We start from the raw sequence: 17322 nt of genomic DNA on the forward strand, positions 1-17322 counted from the left end.
GGAGGGGAGAAAAGTGTAACAATGAATGAATGGGGAAAACCCCAAAAACCAAACATAAAATTTCAAAGAAAAGTAAGTTTCCTTCCTCTCTATTTAATCACAAAAATACCAAAAAGGGATGTTGTACTTTAACCTAAGAAAAATATAATTATCAATCTAGTTTAAGAAAAGTATCATTAAGAAATGTAAAATCATCACTGAGGTTTTCACCCTAACTTTAATCTAATCTTACTGATTTAACAAAAGTGCTTAAGACAGAAAGAAAGCTCCAAGTTCTATACAGCTTTCAACATTCTTTGGGGAGAGTTTTAATTAGGAGAACATTAGAGAACAACACATAAATAAGTCTGTCAAGCAATAACAGGAAATTTCAAATTTTCAGCATAAATACATCAGGACAGTCAACTAGAATAAACCAGAATTTATAAAAATAAGTTTACAGAATTATTCTATATTATTATTACTTCATTATATTTGCACATAAAACGTAATATAATAAATGATAATTTTTTTCATCTTTATACTGTTATTCTTGTCTCTACCAAACAAGAGCCTATTTCTGAATTTTCTATGGTGATACCAGGATAGATAAATAGAGTCCCGTTATTAAGAAGGATTTTAAATAATAATAAAATAGATTGTTTTGACTTTTTTTCAGAGTAGGGGATTTTCTCCCTTCTTTTTCATAATTTCTCCACAAATGCTTCTCCTTGTTGAAGGTCAAGCTTGTCTTACCATAAGTCACTAATGATTGAATTAGTAATCTCATACCTGAGAAATTATTTGCTGTCATGCTCCTATCATCAACCCTTCAAAAGAGTCAGTAAATATGAAATACCTTATTAGGACTCAGCCAAGTTATAGGAGAGTTTCAAATACTAAACTCTCTGTGTGCATAGGGGGAAAACAGCTGTGTTGTAACCTATAAATATATTGCCAGCACTCGCCAGCATCGAGACATCTCACTCTAGGAGTCAAACGCTGAATGTGTCACTTTCAAACTTCTCTCACTGGTCCCAGGAAAATAAGTGCAGATTTCAAATAAAGTTATTTAAAGTCGATCCTGGTATACAGCCACCCACGTCCTCCAAAGTTAAATTTTCCAGTTAGGCTGTCTGCAGTCAATCTGACCACTTCACCCAATCTGACAGGCAAGTAAGTCAAATAAGCAGTCACAGGAGGCCACAAATCTGTCAAAATGGTTTTTTTAACTGGTGATTAGTTCTTGACTGACTTGAGCCGTCAAGTTAATCAAAACAGTCAAAGCAGGGTTCCCATGTACACACAGTCTTAGCTCTTCCTGTTATAGTGGGTAGTTCCTGTTTATATAAGGCAGTGCCAGGTTACCAACATCTGACTTACTTACACCTCCTACTTGCCCTTTAACTTTATGTAAATTTGTAGTCACTTTGAAATGAGTGGTCTTACCCTAAGGTGTCACTGATTCAGGCCATGGTCTTTTCAGTCACTTGATATTGCACCTAAAAGCTGGACAATGAATAAGGATAGCAGAAGAAGAAAGGATGCCTTTGAACTGTGGTGTTGAAGTAGAGTACTGAATATCTCATGGACTACCTAAAGAATAAACAGACATGTCTTGGCAAAGGTGCAGCGAGTGTTCCTTGAAGGCAAAGATGGAAAAGATTTGTCTCACACACTTTGGGCATGTTGCTAGGAGAGGTTATTCCTCGGACAGCGATGTCATGCTTGGAAAGGGGGAGGGATGGTGAAGGAGAAGAAGACCCTCAACCAGGTGGAATGACAGCGGCAAGGCCTTGAGTGTGTCAGTGATTGTGAGGGTGGCACAGAACAGAGAGGGGTTGGCTCTATTGTTCATAAGGTCTCTATGAGCAGTGTTAGACTCGATGACACCTAACACCACCAACCCTACAAGCAACAAATCCTTCCTCATAATCAACTTCACTTACTGCACATACAACTTTTCACTTTAAGGCTTGTGAAAATTAAATTCACCGGCTGAGGGATGACTGGGTAAGAACCATGGGGCTTAATAGGGATAAGAAGGGAGGGAAAGTGTAATAAAAAAATCAATAAAGAGATAAATTGGGTGAAAGGAAAGAAACACACAATAAAGGGTTGATCATATGTTGTAATAAATCAATTACATTAATCACATCATCAATGTTCCAAAAGTCTATGAATGCTTATATGAAAAATCAATATGATTTATAATCCACATAAATAAAAAAGAATAATAAATTAAAAGCCTAAGCAAAAAATAATAGACTAGTTGGGTAAAAAAATCAATATACAGTAAGGGTATATACAGTATACAATTATTGTTGCTATTATGTGCCATCAAGTCACCTGTGACTTATAGTGACCCTGTGTACAAAAGTTCTGAAGCCTGCCCTGTCTTGAATCAGTCTCACTGACTCTGACACACCTACCCCAATTGCTTCAGTTACTCTATCAATCCATCTCATCTGGGGTTTTCCTCTCCTGCACTGTCCTTCCACCCTTGCAAGCATGATGTTCTTCTCCAAGGACCAGTCCCTCCTGACAATGTACCCAAAGTATTTGAGGCAGAGCTTCTAAATCCTAGACTCCAAGGAGAAGCTTGACTTCACCCTCTTCAAGACAGTCTTATTTGTTTTCTTGGCAGTCCATGGTTTGTTTAGGATTCTTCTCCAGCTGGAAAAAGATGGGCATTCTCCTTTCATGCAATTGACAGCCCCAAAAAACACACTGGAGGGTCAGCTATAAGTTGGTTCCGACTTGACAGTACATAACATATCAAAATGTGTATAAATGATTAAATGATTTTGTAAGCTATAAATCAGAAATAACCTAATAGCATGAGACAGTATACTATATGTCTAATCAACAATAACAGATTTCTAGCTCTTCCAGTAAAAAATTTGACAGTATTTGTGATTTCACCAAGACACGTTTGGCATTCCAAATTAATCAGAAGTACCAGAAAAAAAAATCATGCATTTTCCTGTCACATCTAGAAGACTGTTCTTTCCACTTCCTACATTGTTACCATGTATTCCAAAAGATTAAAATCCTTGAAAACAAAACCTACATGGAGAATACAGCAGTATGAAATACTAACTCAGCAAATAACACTGTGCGAAGTACCCCTAATTAAAGATGGCTCAACCATCAGCTACTATCCCCCCTCAGTCACTGCTCAGAAACAACTCATAGCTGACCCTCTGACGTGTTTTTGAGGTTGTAAATTATGAAGGAGCTGTCGGTGAGTTTGAACCAGCAAAGGTGTACAGTCCTTGGTTTAACAGCACAACTGACTAAGGACCAGGGCACAAAACTCCACAACCAATATCCTAGAAACTAAAAATTATTGTGACATCAGATCAGTTTTATGCTGTTTCCACTGGTGATTTTTTCGGCCATTAATCGAAGAAATTATATCAGATGATAACATGTAAGTAAAACCAAAAGTCTTTGAAGGAGCTTGAATGAGTGCTACCTCTCTCTGGGTGTCATTGGAAACCCACGCTTCCAGCTAAAATTCAACCTCAGAGGGTGTAATCCTACATACAGGATTAACATCTCAGGAGATCTGCCCTAGGTCAGTTCATCTCTCTGTGACGCCTTATCCTCTAGATGGAAATAAAAACAGTGAACTCTCTTAAATGTGCCCCGTGGTCTGATTAAAGATTGAAAAGGGCTCTAAAAACCCACAGCACTCCCAGGGAAAAATGCTAAATATCATTATCATTATTACACCAAATGCCATAATTTGGTCTCCTCAGATTCCCTTTTTATGTAGATTCCATCAAACTCTGACTTTTGACTTTTTGCCTCTCTGACCAAATCTCCAATGACAAAGCAAAGGGAAATGTTGAGGCAATTAGAAGGAAATGGAATCAATTAATTCTCTTTTTTAGTGGAGACCTGGCCTCCGTGAACTAGTTTAACCAAAAATAATCAATGACCTTTCTCTGACCAAACGGAAGCAAATCTACTTGATATTTGTCACTGGTTATCCATCTAGTGCTTCAACATTAATGAGTCTTTCCACTTTGCACCTTTCTTTTATAAAATAGTGCTGTCTATTCTGGGTCCCTTGTCACCTCTCCAACAGCTATTTTTGCAAATCTAATACAGTCAAAAGACTCGTTATCCATGTATGGCCTCCGAACCATTTTTAGCACAACATTGATTCCCGGTTTTCTCCAGTCCTTTTCCACTAAAAGTGAATTTTTTTTTTCAATTTTCTGCTGCAAAGATGTGATCTTGTCCAAAATGAATAAAAGAGTCTACTAAAGATATGGTTAAAAGTTCTCAAGAAAAGATAGCATAACCTAGCTAAGTCTAAGTATCTTGCATACCTAGAACCAAGGATCATCTTAGTTACTCACTGATGACCTTCAGAAAGTTCCTTAGCTTCCAATAGTCTCTCTTCTGTAAATAGTGGAGTTATAAACAATATTTGCTACAGAGACTTAATACAAGTATTGCCTCAATGGTATGATACAAGGGAAGTTTTAGCACATAACGAGAGATCAGTCAATATTCTTGGTTGGGATTCTAATATTCATAGCAACCTTATGTACAACAGATCCAAGGCGCATGCCCAGTTCTCACACTCTGATGTGTTCTATTATCAAGAGTTTCATGCAATATATTTCACATAACACAGCTGCTACTGATGCTCGGTAAGTTCTCCTAGATGATTACTTGTCAAGCAAGAGTAGTTAACCAAACAATACTTCCGGGTGGGTCCCGGCAAAAGATTTAATATTTTAGTTTGTAGTTATCTTCTTTTGTTTGTAAATTGTCCTTTAGTTTATAAAGTATGTTCTTCATCCTAGCATAGATTAGAATGTATTTGCTTATTGCTTTGTGGTTGTTGTTATTTGCTTTGCCTTTAGGCAAATAAATCTGAAGCAGCTGGTCAAAAGTGTTGTCCTACCTCTCACTGTGTGGGTTATAGGACTAAATTCTAGTGAATTTAGAGATAGCTTATAACATCAGGTGCTTCGTGCAGAAACAAGTAGAAATGCAAGAGATGTGGTTGTTTACTTTGAGAAAATATAGGAGAGTATACATGACCCATGAAAAACAACCAAATGGGTTACTTCCAATACTATGCAAAGTTAGTCATTCTCTCTTTTCTCTTGCTCTGAAGGTTTTTTCCTAAATTGATGTCCTCTGGGTCTATGTTCACAGAAGAGAATCAAGAGGGGAAAGTAAGATATATGCAATCATAGTGTGTGGTTGTGTTAGTGCTCTGAAAATCTATCAGAAATCAGGGCTTAGTTGTCTCTTAGGGGGAAAAGAGAAGTTCTCTCTTTGGGCTGGATCTCTAAGTTAACTGCTCCTGTATGAAATATGACTTTTGCTATCTTAAGAGCTAGACTTCAGGGACAGGAGACCCAAGCTTTAAGCACCAACAGGACCCTCGTCCTTCACGGGCCCAGTCTCAACTCTTCGCTCTTCCCTTTAGATGTTACTTCAACTTAACACTTTCAGAAACGCACAGACACTTGTCTAAAGTCACATGGAGAGTTAGAAGCTAGCTGAAAATGCTGAACTTCTTTCTGACTTCCCATTTCACATTGTGTTCTATCAGCACTAAACCAAGCAACCACACAGAAATCACTAAATCATTTACAGATATTTCTGGGCAATTGGCTAACGAACTAACTTACGGTCAATTTACATTGCTGTCTTCACAGTCGTGAAAAATCCTCCTACTTCATTTCCTACAAAGCCCTTGTACAGAGTCAATTCTTATCACTCCTTGGAGTTACATACTTGAAATCACCGTTAACACTGCATTAGTGAATGCAGAACTGCTGCTCCTAGAAGGAACACAAAATGGGACTTTTTTGCAATCTTCTAGTCACATTTTTTTCCTATAGAATATTACATAACATAGTTTTATATATGCTTCTGTTTATTAAAATCCAGCTTGGTGCACACAGTCAATTTACTGACAATGAACTCCTGCCGATGGCTCTATAACATTGTCTGAACAAAGTTTATCTAACACATGTCTCTAAACGCATTTTCCCTAAAGTTACAGCATAGTCTTCTTGTGCTATGCTTAGAAGCTATGCCACCAATGTAGCAAATGCCAGCAAGACCATCAGGGTACACAGGCTTTACCAAAACTTCCTGACTAAGACCAGAAAGAAATACAATTCTGAATAACAAGGCCAGTGAAAACCTTACCATAACAGTGGGATATTTTCTGATAAAGGACCAGAAGATAAGTCCCTCAGATTGGAAAGCACTCCAAATATGACTGGTACTCCTCAAAGTATGACGATAACGTCAACAAAGTAATAATGCCGATTATTAAGACTTTTGTGGGGACCAAAAATGGAAGCATTGCTTGGTAACTACTCCTTAAATATGTCAGTAGAGTAGCACATTCTGGACCTTTGTATGATGATATGGAACAATTCAAAACAGGAACAGTTACAGACACCCACTAATAATTCAAGCAAGATATAAAGCAAAGAAAAGTGGGAACTATAACAAAATTAAATGGGGCAATTGAAGACAGGTATCCTAGGCTCTTGTGAAGTCAAACATTCATAATGGCCATTTTGAATCAGACAACCATGCAGAAAACTGTGCCAGAAATGACTTCCCAACAAAGATATTATTTCAAGATCTATTCTGAAGTGCAAAGCTGTTGTTGTTTTTAGGTGCCATTGAGTCAAGTATGACTCATTGCAACCCTATCAACAATAGATCTGAACCTTGTTCGACACTGTGCCATTCTCACACTTCTGCAGCAGTCACCATATCAATCCACCTAGTGGAACGTCTTCCTCTCCTTCATCAACCTTCCACCTTTCCCAGAATCATGTTCTTCTCCAAGGAACAGCCCCTCCTAAAGCAAACCAATTAATATGACGAAAACTCAAATTTACATACAACAACAAATACAAAAGATGAAAAAATTGAAGGCTTTTTACCAGCTTCCACAATCTGAAATACAATCACCATAAACCAAGATACATTAATAATAATTGGTGATTACAATTTAAAAAGTTGGAATTGAAGAAGGATTAATAGGTAGAAAATAAGGCCTTGGCAATAGAAATTATGCCAGACCCATCAACAAACGAATGGCTAGAGAAGCTGTGGTATATTCGCACAATGGAATACTATGCTGCATTAAAAAACAAGGAACTCATGCAATATTATTCAAAATGGTTGACTCTGGAGAACATTATGCTGAGTGAAATATCCCAGTCACAAAAGGACAAATATTACATGATGCCACTGTTGTAGAATGGGACTGTCCTTGGGGTTGGGGAGAGACTGAGTAAGATGGGTTCAATAATGTATACTGCACTGAAACAAAGGAGGGAGAGAACCGTTTAAAAGAGAGATATAACTGGGTATTTCTGTCATCACAGGAGACTAGAGCGAGGGCTACATGGTGGAGGGGACCTGGGGGAGGGTTTGTAAAACAATGAAAGAATCTTTTCTTTTACTTTTCCATAATTTTTGGACTCATGTACTTATAACTTGTTAGTCAAATTTGTGTCTTCTAGGTTGCAACACCCCCATGATATATCTTCAGGGATATGAACATGTACAGCCAAGCACAATCAATAAGAGTGCATCTAAATTCCAAAATCAATCTCCATAATAGTCTATGTGTTTCCTACTGCCAAAGGGGCCCTTTAGAGTAGTGAGAGAAGATCTTCACCCTGAAACCCACAGCGTCCCTTTTCAGCAGGAAGTAGCTAAGAGAATACGCCATCCCCTTTTCCTTATGACTCAGGGTGAAGTCTCTCTCAGGGAGGAGTGATAGGGAATGGCAAAGGACACACTGACAAAGAAGATTAATCAGAACTGGCTTTGACAAGCACTGTGGCATTTGGACAAGAACAAACTGGGAGGAGGGTAGAGAGAATAGTGCAACAATGAATGAGTGGAAGCCCAAAATCTCTGTAAATGTTTATGAAAATTAATAAAATATAATTATAGAAAAAAAAAGAAATTATGCCAGAGAATTCATAATGGAATTAGCTACAGAAAATGAGTTATTTATTGCAAATACCTTTTCAAATACCCACATAAGTTACAACTACACACATAAAAGTCACAGGATAAAATGCACTGGCATTAAATTGACTACCTCTTTGCAAAGAGACAATAGAAGAGTCTGATCCTATCAATCAGAATAATGCCACGGTCTAACTGTGGGACCAACCATCAATTGCTCAGATACATATCCAGATTGAAGCTAAACAAAATAAAAACAAGTCTAGTAGAGCTATTGTATTACCTTAAATATATCCCGTATGATTCTAGAGACCATCTCAAAAGATTTGACACATTTAAAACTAATTATCAATGATGAGACAGTTTATAAGTGAAATCAAGGACATCAGAGTAGAGAAAGCAAAGGTCATTAAAAATACAAGGGGTGAGGGGAGGAGAGGACAAACTAGATTAAGAGGAGACCTAAACTTTGATCTTGAAAGCAGAGCAACTGAAAGAAATAGAAGAAACAGCTGGGAAGAAGCTTTCAAAAGGTGGCTCAAGAAGACAAAATATTGTAGTTAAATAAGCAAAGACAGACCTGGGACTAGAAAATCAAAAGAGAAGGATACTGATTATTTTAAAAATTGAAAGAACTAAAGAAAATATTCAATGCTAGAGATGCATCAGTGAGGAAATCCAAGGGGGAAATGTTGAATGATGTAGGGAACATCAAAAGAAGATGGAAAGAATACACAGAGTACAAAGAAGAGGTCAATGCTGGATCATTGCAGGAGAAAGTCTATAATAAAGAAACAGTGGTAATGAAGAAAGCAACCCAAGGTGCAGTAAAGATAATAGTGAAAAACCAGACTTCAAGAACTGACAAAATACCAAACTGAGATGTTTCAATAAATAGACACAATCCTGGAAGCATTCATTTATCTGTTCCAAGAAATAAGAGAATAAGAAAGCTAATAAATAATCATTAAAAAGAGAATAAGAAAGATACATAGTTAAACAAAATATATTAGAAAAGATGATAATAGATCAGAATTCAGGAATTTTAGAACTCTATCATTAAGTTAAACAAATGCAATTAAAAGACTTGTTGCATTAGGGTTAACTTCAAGGACCCCTTTAAAGCTCTTGTCAAGGACCTCTTTTTTTTTGTTTTAATTTCCAACTTTATTCCGTTTTGGTTTTTTAATTTTCATTTTACATTGGTTAGTTTACAAAGTTTGTGTAAATTGTACTTTGCACTCTTCTTCATTCACATTGTGTCTCATGCAATCATTTTCATTAACTATGTTTTATAAAATTAATCACCATTGAACGATGCCCACCATTACCCTGTCTTTTCAGGTCCCCACTGGATCTGTCCCATTTCCTTTACCCCCTTGTCTGCACAAGGGAATAAATGAGCACTTCCCATACAAATTGTGATGCAAGTCAGAATATTTTCAATTGTATTAAAAGCATCTGAAACTTTTACAATATGTAAAGAATATCAAAGGAGAATCAATATCCAAATTGTGTCTTGGCAAAGAGGAAAGAATAGCCCATGGACTGCCCAAAGAACAAAGAAATCTGTCCAGGAGGGAGTGCAACCAAGGTACAGGCAAAGTGGGTGACGCTTTACCTCACATACTTGGGGCGTGTTGTTAGGTGGGGCCAGACCTAGGGAAAAGACAGCATGCTTTGAAAAGTGAAGGGTCAGGGGAAAAGAGGGAGACCCTTAGTGTGGTGGATGGACACAGAGACTGTCACGGTGGGCTTGACTATGGAAAGCAGCATGATGCTGGCTCAGGACAGGACAAGGTTCATTCATGAGTTGTAGTAGACTTGATGGCACTAACAAGAAGGTCAATAGAACACCTGAGGACTATGCTCCTGTGCAATTTTAAACAACTAGATCATCAACAAAAAATCCTAAGAGCAGTCCTTCCGCCGCGGCAGCCACAGACTTGCAGCAGCCATGGCTGTGCGCTACCCTATGGCCGTGGGCCTCGACAAGGGCCCCAAAGTCACCAAGAACGTGAGCAAGCGGAGGCACAGCCACCCCCGGGGGCGCCTCCTCAAGCACACCAAGTTCGTGCGGGACGTGATCCTGGAGGTGTGTGGCTTCGCGCCCCACGAGCGATGCTCCATGGAGCTGCTCACGGTCTCCAAGGACAAGCAGGCCCTCAAGTTCATCAAGAAAAGGGTGGGGACACACATCCAAGCCGAGAGGAAGCGAGAAGAACTCAGCAACGTCCAGGCTTCCATGAGGAAGGCGGCTGCCAAGAATGACTGAGTGCACTTCACTGTCCCCCAAAGCCCTCACACATCTGATGTAATAAAGTGTAACCAACAGTTAAAAAAAATCGTAAGAGCACAAAAAATATGCTACTAAATGGATCGTTAAAAAAAAAAAGGGCACCTGTTTACAGTCTAAGAGATGAAAGAAGGGTCTCAGTGCACACCATTTTTGAGGTCACCCAAATTTTGCTATTGTGTATGCCTATCAATTACCAGAAAAACACTACAAGTATTGATCTGGGGGTTTCCCCAAGTAGTCTAACTTACAAATATGAAATCTATGAGTAATGAGAGCTTACTGTCAGTTTTCATCATTGATTGCTTTACTACAGAGTTATATATAAATAATTATATATATGCGTGAATTTAAGCCACCTTAAATTATCCAACTTAGTATCTGCAAATCCAAATGTACTGCTTTGAAAAATCTTCTAATTATACACTTTCAGCTTACTTAAATGTATATAGTTAAATGAATAATAAATGAACTAATTTATTGCCACAAGAGTGCTGGTGGTCTAGTGGTGAGGAGCTGTGCAGCTAATGCAAAGGCACATGATTCAAATCCACCAGCTGCTGTGAGAGCAAAACCGCATCTTCCCATGCAAATTGTTGTCAGCTATGAAGTTCCAACTAGATGACACATGGTCTCTGCCTTCCTCAGAAGGCATCACATAGAGCTCTGAAAAGTCTTACTCATTGGGTTCTGGACACTATAAAATAAATATTCTTAGATTTCCCCCTAACATTATAGCTCCAAATATAGCTCCAGAAATTGCTCAATTGTTGATAAAAAGCAAAAAGTGGCTATTTGCAATGAAAATAGCCATAGATTTTAAAAAATATATAATTGGGAGCAAAAAAATCCTAAGTAAAGGAAGTTAAAAATTCTTTGGGGGAAATATTTTGACAGTAGGTGTTATTCTGAATAGCAAAGAGTAAATTATCTTTTGAAAATGCCTTGAACAGGTGATATGTTAAAAAAAATCATTATCTATAGAAGAGTCACTGGCATTAGCTAAAGAAACTATAGATAAAAGATTTGATACCTCTTAGCCTAGGATTAATTAAAAAGAAGCCTAGACTATTACCAGAACTTCAAATCTAGTGGTGAAAATGTTGCTAACAAAACTTAACGTTGCAGGCCTCAGATGGTACATCAGGTTCAATCCCATTTGAAGCTACACAAGATCAAAGGGCGCAGAGAGCCTAAACCTCTTATCTGCAGAGGAATCCCCTGCAGACACCGGAGGAGATCATTATCTGCCTAGACAAATTTTCAGTGGAGCAGGTGCTCCTCTAGATTTCCGAGAGCTGGTAGAAGATGCTTGATACAACAGAACTCAGCAAAGAAAAAAAAAAAACAAACCAAAAACAAAAACCCAACCCACAAAGGAGCTAAGTAATATCTCAATTTCATTTCTAGAAAATTCTGACTCACCCTCCTAATTGTAAGGAAATGCATCTAATGACAGCCAAGTAGCTTTCAGAACTAAAGGCCTTGAGCACTAGAACTTTTGTACTGCAAGCATGTTTGTGGAAGGAACTATTTAAAAGAGGAAGGAAGGAAGGAAGAGATAGAGGGAGTCTCAGGCAAATGGAAAGAGTTAGAGGGTGAACCCCATCTGTTCCAGATAGACAGGCTGAGACGTGGTTCAGGAAGGACAAGGGGTGATTGGGAGACACTCTCCCCTGGTAGCCTTTTGGAATGAAAACAAGAGAGCATGAGAATCTTGACTAAGTTCTATTTCTTCAATTCAGTTCCTTCTACTGAGTTTCTTCTGTTTTTGAATTCTCGCTGTTAAAAACCTCAGTGAGGTTGTTGTGTGCTGTACAGTCGAAACTGACCCATAGCTGACCCTCCGGCGGGTTTTCAGAGTGGCAAGAGGCTGCGCTGCAATCCTAGAGACACATGTGAGCTTCTTGCTGTGGGCCACCAGATCCCAGGACACCAGCTGCAGGAGAAAGATAGGTAATCTTCTCCCATGTGATTAACTGTCTCTGAAGAACCACCAGAGGGTCAGCTATGGGTCGGTTCCGACTCCATGGTACACAGCAACAACAGTTTCCTCTTGCTATTTAAAAATCGTAAAAGCAATTTAGAAATCCAGAACAGAGGCTTCCTCTCACAGATCAAATTCATCCTTAAATCTGGCCAACTGAAAAGATCCCACACCCTTTCTTACTGTTTCAGTCTCTCAATAAAACAGTCTCTACATTTTCCTATAGTGTAACATAAACTTGAGCAGTGCATTATGTATGGGACTGCCAACCCAAACTCAGCAGGCTGATCTTCCAGCAGGTTAACCAGAGAAAGAGGCACTTTTCCCGTCAAGATTTAGAACCTCAGAAACCCAATGGATGATTATCGTGAGTGGGAATCGACTCAAAGGCAGTGGTTTAGTGGTTTTGTGGCTTTGTTGGGTGTTTGCTTTGTTTTGTTTTAAATACAAACTGTCTTTAACATTGGGAGCTCTGGTAGCTTGGTAGTAAGGAATTGAGCTGCCAATACAAAGGTATACAGTTCAAATCCAGCAGGTATTTCATGGGGGGGGGTGGGAATGGGCAATCTACAGCCCCTGAAAATTTGCTGCCAAGTCAGCAATGGGTTGGTCCCAAATCAGTGGTACACAATCACAACAATCTGTAACATATCTCATAATATTCTTTTGGCTAATGGAGAGTTGGCCAAGGTTATCTATGTTTAACTAAATAAATAACAATGAAATAACAAAATTATGTCATTAACTAAGCTCTAATTCTGCAAAGCAATGTCTGCCAAATTTTGATAAATCCAAAATTCTGATAGAGGGGCTTCAGGCCTTTTGTTCATAGGGTAGCTGAGTCATGCTCAACTTGAAGGCAATCAACAACAACAATAATTATATCAATAGTGTTTTAGTGTACCTAGAAGTGTTTCTTTAATGTTTTTATAAATAGACTTATGTATACTACATACTATGGCAAACATTTGACTATCTGACATTAGATGTAAAATGTTCTTATATCTGTGACAGAAACTTGGAAAATCTCCTGCCATGCAATTTGCAGCCTCTGAAAACCTGCTGGAGGGTCAGTGGTGAGTTGATTCCACTTCGATGGCACACAACTACACCTTATATAGAACTGTAGCTGTATGCCACAATGAATTCTATTCCTGTTCTGACTTAAAAATGGGAATAAAATGCATTCCTAATACACTGATTGCTTATAATGTTCACACAATGGCAAAATCACATGATGAATTATTTCATAGAATCACCATGGACTCAAGACTATAAACATAAGTGTTATTGTTGTTATGTGCCATTGAGTCAGAATACATTCATAACTGAAACTCCAGTAAGTTTTCAGAGGCTGTAAATCATGAAAGAGGAGATTGCTCATAATTTTTGTATGGAGCAGATGGTGGATTCCAAGCCAGCCTTTGGATGGGAAGTACAGCCTTTTAATCACTAGGCCAGGAGAAGTCTCTGTAAACATAAAAATACACAGATACATCTCTCTCCCTCTCCCTCACTCTCTGTATCATCTGTATCTATACACATACACACACACACACACACACACCCTAGTTCTAGAAACATTTCTTTATTCACTATGAATGCAAACCCGTTCTACAACCAGGAATTTTAGTTTGTTATTGTTGCTGTGTACCGTCGAGTCGGAACCAACCAACAGCTGACTCTCCAGTGGGTTTTCAGAGGCAGTCAGTTCCACTGGAGGAGACTGTCCATCTTTCTCCAGTGGAGCAGTTGGTGGCCTCAAACCATGAGCCTTTTGGATTGTAGCTCAGTTTCTTGCCAGTAGGCCATCTCATTTATACACATAATACACACACATCCCCATATACATATAGACAGGTTTATGTTGACGTGTGTCTGGTTTGTTTTGTCAAAAAAGTTGCAGATAATTGTTCTTTGGTAAACATTTTCTCTCATCATTTCAATTCTTAGTAAATTTTATTCTTATTGTTGTGGCTATATAGTTAGGTAAGTTTATCTACATGTAAAATCTGACATGTTCAATTCTATTCACACTTTTATTTGTAGTTTGATTTCTAAAATTGAACTACCACATTTTCTTTTTATACTGTGCATATCATATCAGTATCCATCATTTCATTTTAATCATTCTTCATTAGCGTATTTGCGACAACTGTATGAGGATATTTAATTTTCTTTCCATTTCCAATCCCTTACTTCTTCTGACTATTCAAACATTGATCGTAGAAACTATTTTTCATTTCCATTGTGATAAGTACAACTATTTCATAAAATCCACTTAGGATAAAATTTGACACATTTAAATTTCTTGTAATTATTCTAGCTATTGAGAACTAATAACAAACCATTGTGTCACAATCATTAAAATTAAGCTTACTCTTGAAAATGTTTTGCAGCTTGTTTCATTTTTTACATCAACTCTGTCTGAGTTTCAGTTCAACAAAATGTTTTCAGACACTGAACTATTTTACTTCTTTCTAATAAGCCTGAATATTTTTTTTAAAATTATAAAATCTAGCCTTCCTTAAGTGGCTATTACTATAAAACTAAAAGACTTAGTAAGAATTCACAAACTACTCTAAAATGTTAAAGTATACTCAAATTCCACTAAATGAGAAATGGAGCAGAATCATTGGAATAATCTCTATAAAGGACTCTACATTCTGTTTCACTTTGCATAGTTGACACATCCTTTGAATGGGGGAGAACTGGGGAGATTATTGTGAAACCTCTTAATGTTAAGCAAAGTTTCTAATAAACAAAATTACTAAAATAAGCTACTTCAAATTAATCCAAGAATACCTCTTGCTTATTTCTTCCAAAATCTATCTTCAATGAAATACTCTGAGACAATATTGAAATTATAGAAATATATGCTTATATAGATAGGTATAAGGGATCATAACACACATGTGTTTATAAGCACATAGACACGGGGAGAAAGAGAGAGAGAGAGAGAGAGATCGATCTTCAAATGCCTACTAAACTCTTCAATCATTACAACTTTAAACTACTAGCTTTAGAAGTTAGTTTAAAAAGTGCTTTGGACCACTTGATATCCCCTTGACTGTTTAAACAAAATTGCACAAAAAACCAAAAAATACTGATTGTTGGAAAAGAATATATGCTAATATACTACTGCTTATTGCAGTTTTTGATCATCGTATTTTATACCTTTGAAGTAAAGAAAAGGGATACTGGTAGACTATAAACAGAATTAAATAATTACTAATGAAATAGCATGCAGGATATGAAAAAATGTTATACTTCAATTTTGTAAATGTCTGAGAGCATCACACTGGAGGAGAAAATACTTTTGGTTATCATAGACTAAAACAGTGATTTCTAAATTGATTAAAATAAGACATTAATAGAGTTTCAGTTGTATATTACGCAAATTATAGAAAAATCACAGCTTGATCACCCTGATATCCTAATACCTAGTCATCATACAAAATGAAACTATAAGTCACACATAGCAAAAACAGGAATTGATTAGACTCATCTCCTTAAGTTTTTAAAAAATATAGAAAGAACATTAACCTTCCAGTTTAGTACCTACCAGCAATGATTGGATTCTATCAGTTTTATCACCTCTACAAAACACCACTCTGTATTCTCTGCTCCCACAACACAAGCACCATGCAAACAAAAAAAGACCTCTAAAGTAAACGATCCGGTGATGAATAATGAATAGCTTGGGCTAGTTGGAATTCACTTAGTTGAGGGAAGAGAAAAGAGAAGTGGCACACTAGGGCATTTCCTGAACACTAGTTGGAATTTCAGTTAAGGAAGAAGAAATGACACAGCAGTTTCAAGTAAGGAACTTCCTTTCTTTATCTGAAATAGGCTCCTAATCTGAGAAACAGCCTTCCAACCAAACCACCCTACAGTGGTATGGCTGCTGCAAAAGTCTTCTATCCCAGGATTGCCCCATAATAAACACCTTTTCCCAGAAAAGCAGTACATGATTGTTATCTATCAAAGTGGACTAAGACCCCACATTTACTGGACATTTCGTGCTTCATACGCTCCTTTCATCAACAAATTAACTTCTACATTTTTCATACTGAGAATCAAAGATTCGTGTCAAGTATTAGTAGATTAAAAGTTTTTGATTGAAACTCTCAGATGCCTCCTATTTTTAGAGTTTACTTTTTCTTACATATTATCTGTTGACAAAGTGACTACTGGATAATTTTTAATTTGCAGAAAATCATGTCATTTTCTCAATTACATGGAAGATGCACAATTGATGTTATGAGATTAATAAGTCTACTTATTACATTTTTTGTTATCCTGGTTTGATTTATTTTTTTTTTTGGTGTACACGAAGGAATTTATTAACAGAAAACAATAATTTGATGAGTCCTGTTCACAGACAGCGACCACGGTGACCACCCTTGGGGTGACATTCTCAATCCGTCCAATCTTCATTCCTGAACGGGCAAGGGCTCTGAGGGCAGACTGGGCCCCAGGTCCAGGGGTCTTGGTTCGATTTCCTCCTGTAGCGCGAAGTTGAATGTGTAAAGCAGAGATGCCCAGCTCCTTGCACCTCTGTGCCACATCCTGAGCAGGCAACATAGCCGCATATGGTGAGGATTCATCTCGGTCAGCATTCACCTTCATACTGCCAGTCACACGGCAGATGGTTTCCTTGCCAGAGAGATCGGTGACATGAACAAAAGTGTCATTGAAGGATGCAAAAATGTGGCAGACACCAAAGACCTTCTCTCCTTCAGCCACCTGAGGGCCAAGGCTGATGACCTGCTCTTCCTTCTTTCCCTTTCCCTTACCAAGAGCCATGTCTGCTCATCGTCTCCAGACTCCGCCACCGGAAAGAGAGACTGAAAGGAGGCGGAGCAACGGGTCACTTCAACGACCCGGAAGTTCTACCTCTGCCTTCTGGCTGTGGCCTTTGCTCCCGGAAGACGTTCTCTTTCTGATCTATACTTTTAAAGTTACTAGTTACTAACTGTATTTAGAAATGGAGCTTCCAAAGAGGTATCAGCTCAAAAATGAATTAGATGGAAAAACTTAAAACCCAAAGACACAATTTTATTCC

General features: G+C 37.8%; 2 pseudogenes; one reads left to right on the forward strand and one right to left on the reverse strand.

Moving 5' to 3' along the window:
- The first annotated feature begins 9928 nt into the window (after window positions 1-9928).
- On the forward strand, window positions 9929-10246 carry LOC102876545 (annotated as a pseudogene).
- Window positions 10247-16532: 6286 nt separating this feature from the next.
- On the reverse strand, window positions 16533-17063 carry LOC102876944 (annotated as a pseudogene).
- Window positions 17064-17322: the final 259 nt, after the last annotated feature.

The sequence above is a fragment of the Elephantulus edwardii genome, unplaced genomic scaffold, assembly GCF_000299155.1.
Source record: "Elephantulus edwardii isolate Elephantulus edwardi_28Jun2011 unplaced genomic scaffold, EleEdw1.0 scaffold00022, whole genome shotgun sequence".
Lineage (NCBI taxonomy): Eukaryota > Metazoa > Chordata > Mammalia > Macroscelidea > Macroscelididae > Elephantulus > Elephantulus edwardii.